This window comes from Sarcophilus harrisii, chromosome 3 (assembly GCF_902635505.1).
Source record: "Sarcophilus harrisii chromosome 3, mSarHar1.11, whole genome shotgun sequence".
In the NCBI taxonomy this organism is placed as follows: domain Eukaryota; kingdom Metazoa; phylum Chordata; class Mammalia; order Dasyuromorphia; family Dasyuridae; genus Sarcophilus; species Sarcophilus harrisii.
The window spans coordinates 476,237,145-476,249,495 of record NC_045428.1 but is presented as its reverse complement, the minus strand read 5'-3'; positions in this window follow the sequence as shown (position 1 = coordinate 476,249,495).

Below are 12,351 nucleotides of genomic sequence, written 5' to 3'. Positions count from 1 at the left end.
CTGCCGCCGCCGCCATCTTGACAACCAACAGACGCCGCTACCCTCGCAACGGAAACTAGGGAGCAAGAGCTGGGGGAGCCAGTTCGGGGGTGGGGGGAGGGTTGGAGGGGAGCGAGGACGCCGAACACCTCGGGGGAAGGGGGCGGGCCCGCGACCGAGACGGCGGCCAATCCGAGACGCCGGTTCGGCCTCGCGGGGCTCCCGCGGGCCGCGGAGCGGGGCGTCGAGGGAATTTTGGGGTGGAACAGAGAAGGTCCTAGAGAAGCGGCCTCTGTGACGGAGTTGGGCCGCCCTGCTCTCAGAGGAATACTCGGTTCTTCCTGACGAGAGACGGGGACGCGTGGTAAAGGCCTCCGAGCTCCACCCCACCCTCCTCACTCGGTTTCCCACTTTAACACTACATTTGAACTTCGTTTCTGACGGGCAGAGGGGCCCTGGTTTGGGTCTCCAGCCATTCAGAAACATCCCCCCTCCTCCCAGACCCGCGCCGAAGCGGACCATTCCCTTCCAGCTCCAGACCTCTGTGGCTCTTGCCTTGCCCCAGGCATCTCGCGTCCGCACCCTGTTCCCACAGTTAGTGTCACAAGGTTGTGATGGTTACTGCCTTCGCCCTTTGAAACGCCGATTCTCTCAGGCCGTGGGTCGTGGCGTGGGGGTGCTTCGTTTTGTTTCTAAAGAGGAGACTATTATAAGGAAAAAGTCACAGAAAGAGCTAATAATAGGACAGATTGAAAATGGCATTTTGAGCCATCTGCTCGATAGCTACAACAGTGTATATCCACGGGGAGAGTCTAAAAGCATTTGTTGGATCCATCATAATGGCATATTCAAGTTGGTTTTCAGCCAGTTTTCTTGCTGAAAATTTCCAGATTAGAGCCAGAATACACAGACCAAATAAAGATTATTCACCCACAAGTAAAAAGTCCCTGTCAGTTTACACAGTTTGAGTTGAAGAATATTGTTTTCAGTTGAAATTATTAAAAATCCCTACGCCACCCCCCCCCCAAAAAAAAAGGAATGCTATGACTAAGTGGAATATTCCCAAGATGCTAGCATTTTAAAAGCATCATATTTAATCTTTTATAGGTTTAGATGAAATAATAATAAAAAAAACCCATAGGCAGCGTGGTATATAGTGCAAGCCTTCTGGAACTTTTTCCATTCGAAATCTCTTTTCCCCTGAGAAATTTTTACATGACCCATAGTTAGGTAGTTATGTATAACAGGTATACAAATCAAAATTTGCAGATAATAAATCATAATTTTGCAACCCACACATTCAGTTATAAGGCCTTCAAAAAAGGGTCTAGAACCATTGTTTAAGAACCTGGGTACAGTGAAAAAAGGGCTAGTTTTCGAGTTGGGAAGATCTGGCTTCAAGTGCTGGCTTTGAAGATACTAGATGTATAACCCTGATTAGTTACACTTACCCACCCGTTGCTCCGAGGTAACTTTTTAAGATTATAAGTATCAAAGTTCTGATATGCATTAGTAGAGGTAATTTCTACACTGATGAAATCATTGGGACTAAATAAACAAACACTGCCTTCCTAGGTGTAGCATGTCAAGGGGATAGAAAATAGACGTAATAGGGTAATTGTCTAGGGAAAAACTGAGTGTCATACCAATCTTAGTCTTTAGAACCTGAAGGGCGTTTAGGGAAATCGGATTTAGAGCTTGAAAGGACCTTGCCATTTAGCAGAATTTCCTAATTTTAAAAGATAACATCCCAAAGATGAATTGCTCAACACAGCAAGGCTCTTCTCACTATTCTCTACTCTTACTATTGCTGTCATTTGGCCCCACATGAAATGGTTTGACAAAAAGTACAATACGAGATAATTTATTAAAAAATGGAAAAGGATTATCATGAGGATTTGTAAGGTGTTTGGCATAGAGAAGACTCAGAAAGGACATGATATCTATTCTCAGATATCTGAAGGACTAACCTGTGGAGAAGGGGATGGATTTTGTTCTTAGACCCCAGAAGCACAACCAAAAGTAGTATATGGAAATTGTAAAAAAGCAAATTTATGCCTGAAGTCTGGGGGAGAAAAATTTCTAAGAATTAAGGTTGTCCAAAGTTAAGAATAAGCTACCTTAAGAGCTATCAGATGGGAATCTCAGTTCTCCAGCACCTGTCAGATATGTTACAATTGGTGATTCCTTTTGTTTGGACTGGATGATCCCAAGGTCCTTTCCAATTCTCAAATTTTGACATTGGGAAAGAAAATGGAGTTGCTATGGTTTTAGAATATTTAGGCATTTATAAGAAATGATGAGCAGGGTGCACTCAGAAAAACATGGATTTACATGAGCTGATACAAAGTGTGAAAAATATTGTCTACAAAGTAACAATATTGAAAAATTATTAGCTGTGAATGACAGCTATCCCCAGCAATACAATGATCCAAGATAACTGCAGGAGTTATGATGAAGAATGCTGTCCATTCCTAAAAAATGAACTGATGGTGTCTGAATATTGATTGAAACATTTTTTTTTTTTACTTTATTTTTCTTGAGATTGTTGTTTGTTTTGTTCTGTTTTCTTTGGCAACATGTGTAATATGGAAATGTTTTGCATAATGACTTTTTTGTTTGTTTGCCTTCTCAATGAGGAGCTGTGGGGAGTTAGGAAGGGAGAGAATCTGGAATTCAAAGTTTTTAAAAACAAATGTTAAAAATCATTTTTATATATAATAGGGAAAAAATAGCCTTGAGAGATGAATGCCATTGTTAACCTTATTTTACAAGAGAGGAAATGAACCTTGAGATAAATTCAGCAATGTGACCATGGTAACACAGCTTAACAGATGTCCGAGGTTGGATTTGAATTCATGTTTTCCTGATTTTAAGTATCACTGTCTGTCTACAATGTCAACTCCTTAGTTAATAATAAATTTTTGTTTAGTGAGAGTTGGAAACAATGTTATTCTATCATTTTTCATGTAGCAGTATCACAGTTATAATGTGCTTATTATTTAAAAATATATTTATTTAGAAAAATAGGCATTACCCAGCTATCTTGTAATTCTAGGATTTGACACAGTATTTGCTTACAATTGTATTTATTTTATATATACTTATGTACATGTTTTCTCCACTGAGTTTCCTATGAGCACTGGGACAGGGACAGCACTTTTCTCCTTAAGCCAGCAACTTTTTAGTGTCTTCAAGTCCCATAGCAGAGCTGAACTTCGATCTTGGGCCACTGGTTGTTTTTTTCTGCTTTGAGTTTCTTTAAATTTGAGTATAAATTTGAGTATAGGTGACTAAATAGTGATTTTGAAATATTGCAACTTTTAGGAAGCCTTGTTAAAAGGGTAGCTTCTGGGTCCTTTAGTTGAAACTGATTGGCAGAATGAGTTTACAAATTGGAGAGGATCATCACAAACCTATCAGGCTTAACAGAAGACAAGGGCCTAGAGGGAATTGTTTGGATGGAGATGAGGTGAAATGTGAAATGCTGATTTAGCATTCCACACAACACTTTATTTTTTGATGTTTAAGTCTAAATCTCCTCAGAGAATTTAAAAGTTAAAGTTATTCCTGCAGCTTTGTTTTTGTTAATGTACACTTGTATGTGGGAGAAATAGTTGTTTTATATCTGATTTTTATTTTGCATCAAGTATCTTCTATTTTCTCTCCCCTCTCCCCTAATACACACCTTTAAGTGAATATAAGATTTAAGGAGTTTTCCCTGTGGTTCTAAGGCTGAGGCAGAAAAAGACAGAGACAATGAAACTAAAAACAAACAAAAAGACAGAAATTGCTTTTCAGAGATCAGGCTCCTCCCACTGAGTCTCACTGGGTACAGTAGAACAGTGAAAAGGAGAAATCAAGTGTTTCTAATTCCCCTGTGCCAAGCAGTAGTAAGTTATTGTTAAATATTATATCCTGTTTCTTTAAAGAATAAATTCAAGAGCTGGAATTAGAACCAAAATCTCTTGATAGTTAGACTAGTTCTTTTCAGAGAGAGATGTTTTCACATGACATTTTTCTTCTAAAAATGTTTTGTGAAGACCGTGTATTTTAAAATCAGCCGGAGTCAGGAATTCAGGTTAGGGGAAAATCGTCAGTCTTTATTCTCAGTGAAGAAAGATCGGAGATGGAAGAGAATGGGCAATAGCAATGTGTGTAGCTGAATCAAGAAGCTAGCTAGACCAGCAGCCACATGACCAGCAGCTAGGAGCATAGAACCCAGGCCCAATCTCTCCCAGCTTCTCTTCCTGTCTCTCTCTGCCTCCACCCACCAAAATCGTCATTTCCTATACAACACATCAGGACTTGCACAGAGAATGGGCGGGGGCCATTCTTTATCCAAGCATGTATATTAATAGAGTACAATTCAATTACTATTTAGCCTCACGTGCTTGGGATCTCAGTGCATCAACTCAAGCCTCAGCCCATTACATCTCCCGCTTTCTTTTGTTTTAGAACATAGGTGGTCATGCCATCCCTGACTCCTCAGGGAAGGAGGTGAAAGCACCGAAAAGGAGGTGATCACAGCCTCCCTGACTTCTCAGGAAGGGAGATGAAAAGCACCAAAGGGAAGTGGGGGTTGCTAGCGGGCTTCTGAGCTGAAGGGTCTTATTATGCACAAACCCATCAGCATGGGAGGTATTACACAAGCACATAGCAATAATGCAGAGGCTATTAGGGATGACTCTCCCCACAGTCAGTGCAGGCTCGATGTGGTGTAACAAAAATGAATTCTACACGCAAGTAGCGGAATAGCAAACAATATAAATCAACAATGTTTTATAGCTGTCTTTTGTCCCTGAAATCTTCTTGTGAAGCTGCCCTAGTTCAAACACAAATAAGAAATCAATGATATCAAAATAGAGTGAAATTGAAGATTATATAGGAAGTACCATGCACTTAGAAAGCTGGCTTTGGATTCCGGAACACTTGGTTTCAAATTCTGCTTCTCACACACAATAGTACTGTAATCCAGGAAAGTTACTCTACCACTCAGTAGGCAAGTATCTAAGGCTTTAAACTGATTGATCAAACCAGTCAACATTCCCTGTACCATTGAAATCATAGATCTAATTTAAAAATGAGTGGCCAATTATTGCATGAACAATTACTGATTATGAATTTATCAAAATATGTGATTTGATCACATTTCAAGGTGATTGATTTATGTCACTAAAATGAAGAGTTATTAAAAGATCATAGTTCTATATGCTCAAAAAGTTATCAAACTGTGCATACCCTTTGATCCAGCAGTGTTACTACTGGGATTATATCCCAAAGAGATTATAAAGAAGGGAAAGGGACCTGTATGTGCACGAATGTTTGTGGCAGCCCTTTTTGTAGTGGCTAAAAACTGGAAACTGAATGGATGTCCATCAGTTGGAGAATGGCTGAATAAATTGTGGTATATGAATATTATGGAATATTACTGTTCTGTAAGAAATGACCAACAGGATGATTTCAGAAAGGCCTGGAGAGACTTACACGAACTGATGCTGAGTGAAATGAGCAGGACCAGGAGATCATTATATACTTCAACAACAATATTATATGATGACCAGTTCTGATGGACCAGGCCATCCTCAGCAACGAGATCAACCAAATCATTTCCAATGGAGCAGTAATGAACTGAACCAGCTATGCCCAGAAAAAGAACTCTGGGAGATGACTAAAAACTATTACATTGAATTCCCAATCCCTATATTTATGCACACCTGCATTTTTGATTTCCTTCACAAGCTAATTGTACAATATTTCAGAGTCTGATTCTTTTTGTACAGCAAAATAATGTTTTGGTCATGTATACTTATTGTGTATCTAAGTTATATTTTAAATATATTTAACATCTACTGGTCATCCTGCCATCTAGGGGAGGGGGTGGGGGCGGGTAAGAGGTGAAAAATTGGAACAAGAGGTTTGGCAATTGTTAATGCTGTAAAGTTACCCATGCATATATCTTGTAAATAAAAGGCTATTAAATAAAAAAAATAAATTTAAAATTTAAAAGATCATAGTTCTAGAGCTACAGGACATCTTAGGAGCTCGTAGAAATGGGCATTTAACAGATATAGAAATGAGCAAAGGAAAGTTCTGTGACTTGTAGAAAAATAACAAAATTAGGAGTCATGCTCAGATCCTATAGACTCTACAGACAAAGAATACTCCTTTCATTATAACACATACATCTCTTTCTGTGATGACTTTTTTTTTTTTTTTTTTTTTTTTTTTTTTTTTTTTGTTAGGGAGAAGTGTATATCCCTGAAGGATGACATTTTATTTTGTTTTTTTGATTTTAATAGTGTTCTTTTTCTCCAAATACATGGAAAAATAGTTTTTAACATTCACCTTTGCAAAATCTTGTATTCTAAATTTTTCTCCCTTTTCTCTTTCTCCCTTTTCTCCAATACAGCAAATGATGTGATATAGCTTAAATACTTGCAATTCTTCTAAGCATATTTCCATATTCCTCATGCTGTGCAAGAAAAATCAGATCAAAAAGAAAAAAAAAACCAAGAAAGGAAAAAACCCAAGCAAACAACAAAAATAAAAAAATGAAAATACTGTGCTATGATCCATGTCCAGTCTCCATAGTTCTTTCTCTAGATGTGGATGGCACTTTCCATCACAAGTCTATTGGAATTGCCTTGAATCTAGGTGTGACATTTAAAAAACATTATTGTCCTTTATTTTTATAGCACCTAAATTTCACATAGCATTCTTCCACTTATCCTGTTCCAGAGAAATACTCTTTATAACAAAATGTTTTTAAAAGTATGAAAGAAATAAATATGAAAGAAAAAGTACCACAAATTAAATAACATTTAAAAAATCTGACATTATATGCAACATACAAAATATACTAATTGTAATCATTGAACAGTTTGGCTGTATTAAATTCACCCAGATGGAACTTGATTATTTTCTTTCAGGCACCATGTCAGTTATTTCAACGTGGTCTTGACTAAATAAATAGGTAAGTTAAGCTTACTTCAGGTGTAGATAATATAAAATTGATATTCAATAGAAAAATCTGATTACACATGCTTTTTCCATTAAGGAAAAGCTCTATATTAAATAGCACAAATGGTTAACTAACAATTATAAAATATATAAATAACTTAATCCAAGTACTAATTAAGCACTTTTCATTTTAAACTTCAGGGGCTAATAATCACTACTTAAAGACCAGTTTTCCTACTTAAAGAATAATCCCATTTTTTAGCAGAAATAAAAAAAATTTATATCAGGGTGCCTCATAACTATGTCCTTTGTCCTACACATGTATTCCTGTCACTGACAAAATTATTGGATATAGGGATCTCGTGGATGAAGAAACTCCTACTAGTGGAGTTTGGAACCTTCTCTTCAATTTATAGCCTTAGAGAGTTGCCTAGAAAATTGATAAATTAAGTGACTTGCTCAGGGCCACAAAATTAGTATGTGTCCAAGAAAGAATTTGAACTCTGGTCTCCTGGCCAACTCTCTATCCAATTGCCTCAATGAAGGAATAGATGATTTTATTTAAGTTGTTCATGACAAAGAAACTGAGAAGAATAACTGATGTAGGATGACAGAATAAATATATTAGTCAATATTCTTTACTTCCAGTTATTTAATCCATTCTAAATCCACATAATTGAATTATTATTTAAATCTATTTTCCTATTTGTTCATAAGGATAAGATGAGAACTTTTATCAAATGTTTTGCTGTAACTGAGGTATAAATGGTATATAATTGTGATTTGTTTAGTAGTCAAAAAATAAAGAAATCAGGTGAATTTGTCTTAATGATATTCTGCTGAATTTTAGTGATTATACCTTCTCATTATAAATGACTATAAAATTTCCCTATAGTAATTCATTTTAGAATTTTGTCAGGAATTTACATGAAAATCCATAGCTTCAAGCTTAAGAAAACTTATCTTCTATTTATTGAAAACTGTGACAATCTTTGGCCATTGCCAGCCCTTCAATATTTTTTCTGGTCTCAATTTAAAAATAAAATAAATCATTAAGAGTGACTTACTACTTTCGTCAGGCAGTTCTTTTAATACTCTGGGATTTATATTGAAGTCTGTTAACACTGAAGAGACATGTAATTCCTTTATTACCAACTTTTCACTAATCTTGGGAACAATTCTCTTTACTATTTAAAAAAAAAAAATCTAACAACAACAAAACCCCAAACAACTCAAACACCAAAAAACGTTAAAATCGACAGATTGTTCTTGGCAAAGAAAATTAAATCAATGATGTGGTTCAAATAGTTCTTTCATTTTTCAAGCAGAGTATTTAGCTATAGTAGACAATAATTTGTCATCATTATATTCACCCAGAACAGCTTTAATCTCTTGTCCCATTTTTATGATCTTTAGTATTCATTATTTTAGCGCTTCTGATATCTTTCTCTAGGACTGTCTCACTGTATTATGTTCTTCTTCAATTATCTAGTCTTGCCTTTATCTTCAGTATATATTTTTTACAAATTAAGTTGGTAATTTCCTTATACATTATAGCAATATTATTCAAAAGCTTCATGATTAGAACAATTCATTTTTATCTCATCAGAATTTCATTCTTTAGAGGTTTACATTCCACTTTGGCCAGCTTTCCTTATAAATCTTTAGACCAAATAGTTCAAAGAATAAGTCAGAACCTAATGGTTCTGACTTATTCTTTGAACTATTTGGTTAAAAGATACATATGAACCTTAGATACATATTAGACTTAATTTTATAAACTGTTCAGAATTGAGTCTGACACATGTGCAAATACCTGGGCAAGGAAGGGTAATTTGTATTGGGATATAAGGGCAGGGCACAAACTAGATGAACCAAGTCTATACTGAAAAGCAAGGCAAGGTTGATATTAAAATGTTTTGATATCTGTCATCTGTAAAACTAATATTTCTGAGATTTAGGTCCAATAGTTATTGTCATCTTATAAATCCATATGGTATTGGAAATTGGTATCATTATACTAATGAGTTGAAGATTCCCAGCATTCATTTTGCCTAGTCAGGGCAACTTCCAATCTCTCAGATTGATAACCTCAGTGTCTCAGTTTTTCATTCTCTCTTATCCCTGTATCTAATCCATTGACATTTCTGTCTTCATAACACTTCTTGCATCTGGCCCCTTCTCTCTCCTCATACTTACCAGTTATGTTGCTACCAGTTAATTTAGACCCACAGCAGCTCTTCCAGGAATATGTTGGAGCCAGCTCAAGCTAGTTCTCAAGATCCATTTGTTAAATTTTCAATATGAGCATTAACACCTCAGAAATCAGCAAATGTTACAAATTGGGACTTAAGAAAATGATGAAGAAAATGTTAATAATTCAGATTAATCTTAAAAGTATGCCATGCAGACGTTTTATTTTTTTGGATAGCTGATTGGTAAACAGGAGTATTCCCCTGCCTCTCACCTAGATTACTTCAATGGCCTCTTAATTGTCCTTTCTATTTCAAGTGTTTTCCAACTTTAGTGAATCTTTTACATTGCTGCTTAGATGATTTGCATTAAGTTCATATATAGCTGTACCACTTATCTGTTTAATTTACTATAAACTCTTCTATAGACCTATATAGTCTTGCCCCAATCTATCTTTTTAGTCTCATTGTACCTTATGCATCCCACTTTTCTCAGTGATCCAGCCATATTGGCCTCCTCTGTTCTTCACACTTGACATTCCATCTCCTGCCTTTGTATTTGCCACCCTCTGTGTCTGGAATGTATTTTTCATCACTTCTAGCTCATACAATCTCTCTCTTTCAAGATATAACTCAAATACTTATACTCTGTGAAGCCTTTTCTGATGCCCTAAATGGCTAATATTCTCTTTCAAATTATCTTGTTTGCCTTCCTTATACTATTCCCTTTATGTTTATTCTTGTGTATATATGTGATTGTATCTGTGTCCTCAGCACTTAAAACAGTGCCTAGCATAGAAGAGGTGTTTAATAAATGCTGGTTAATTGATCAATCATTGATTGATGGTTGGTAAGTACCTGGAGGGATATAGTTATATGATAAATCATAAAAAAACTGATTAAATATGAATAGATATTCAGTGGATATGGTAAACCTATATGGTAGGTTACCAAACAGAAGAAACTTTCCTACCTTTATTTTAATTTTTTTTTATACCTTTTTTATTGACCAAACATATATATGAGTAATTTTTCAACATTGTCCTTTGCAATCACTTCTGTTCCAACTTTTCCCTTTCTTCTCTCTAACAGCTCTCCTAGATGGCAGGTAGTTTCATACATGTTAAACATGTTAAAGTATATCTTAAATACAATTATGTGGACATGTTTATACAGTTCTCTTGTTGCATAAGAAAAATCGGATTTAGAAAGGTAAAAAGAACCTGGGAAGAAAAACAAAAATGCAAGCAGGCCACATTGATTTTCCAGTGTTCTTTCTCTGGATTTTGTTCATCATTGATCAATTAGAACTGGATTGGATCTTCTCCTTGCCGAAGATATCCACTTCCATCAGCATTGATCCTCATATAGTATTGTTGTTTAAGTGTATAATGATCTCCTGGTTCTCACTTAGCATCAGTTCATGTAAGTCTCTCCAAGCCTCTCTGTATTCATCCTGCTGGTCATTTCTTACAGAACAATAATATTCTATAACATTCATATACCACAATTTACCCAGCCATTCTCCAATTGATGGGCGTCCATTCAATTTCCAGTTTCTAGCCTCTACAAACAGGGCTGCCACAAACATTTTTGCACATGTGGGTCCCTTTCCCTTCTTTAATATCTCTTTGGGATATAAGCCCAGTAGAAACACTGCTGGATTAAAGGGTATGCACAATTTGATAACTTTTTTGAGCATAGTTTCAAATTGCTCTCCAGAATGGTTGGATCCATTCACAATTCCACCAACAATGCATCAATGTCCCAGTTTTCCTGCATCCCCTCCAACATTCAGCATTATCTTTTCCTGCCATCCTAGCCAATCTGACAGGTGTATAATGGTATCTCAGAGTTTTCTTAATTTGCATTTCTCTGATCAATAGTAATTTGGAACATTCTTTCATATGAGTAGAAATAGTTTCAATTTCATCATCTGAAGATTATCTGTTCATATCCTTTGACCATTTATCAATTGGAGAATGGCTTGATTTCTTCTAAATTAGAGTCAATTTTTCTATATATTTTGGAAATGAGGCCTTTATCAGAACCCTTAACTGTAAAAATGTTTTGCAATTTATTTCTTCCCTTCTAATCTTATCTGCATTAGTTTTGTTTGTACAAAATCTTTTTAACTTGATATAATCAAAATTTTCTATTTAGTGATCAATAATGATCTCTAGTTCTTCTTTGGCCACAAATTCCTTCCTCCTCCACAAGTCTGAGAGGTAAACTATCCTATGTTCTTCTAATTTATTTATAATCTCATTTTTTATGCCTAAATCATGACTCCATTTTGATCTTATCTTGGTGTACAATGTTAAATCTGGGTCTATGCCTAGTTTCTGCCATACTAATTTCCAGTTTTCCCAGCAGTTTTTTTTTTTTTTATCAAATAATGAATTCTTATCCCAAAAGTTGGGATCTTTGGGTTTGTCAAACACTAGATTGCTATAGTTATTGACTATTTTGTCCTGTGAACCTAACCTAATCCATTGAGCAACTAGTCTATTTCTTAGCCAATACCAAATGGTTTTGATGACCGCTGCTTTATAATATGGCTTTAGATATCGTACAGCTAGGCTACCTTCATTTGATTTATTTTTCGTTAGTTTCCTTGAAATTCTTGACCTTTTATTCTTCCATATGAATTTTGTTGTTATTTTTTCTAGGTCATTAAAATAGTAATGGGAGTCTGATTGGTATAGCACTAAATAAATAGATTAGCTTAGGTAGTATTGTCATCTTTATTATATTCACTCGGCCTATCCAAGAGCACTTAATATTTTTCCACTTGTTTAGATATGACTTTATTTGTGTGGAAAGTGTTTTGTAGTTTTGCTCATATAGTTCCTGACTTTCTTTTGGCAGATAGATTCTCAAATATTTTATACTATCAGTTGCTATTTTAAATGGAATTTCTCTTTGTATCTCTTGCTGTTGGATTTTGTTGGTGATGTATAAAAATGCTGAGGATTTATGTGGGTTTATTTTGTATCCTGTAACTTTGCTAAAGTTGTGGATTATTTCTAATAGCTTTTTAGTAGAATCTCTGGGATTCTGTAAGTATACTATCATATCATCTGCAAAGTGATGATTTGGTTTCCTCATTACCTACTCTAATTCCTTTAATCTCTTTCTCAACTCTTATTGCTGAAACTAGCATTTCTGAATGCAAAACTGAATAGTGATGGTGATAATGGGTGACCTTGTTTCA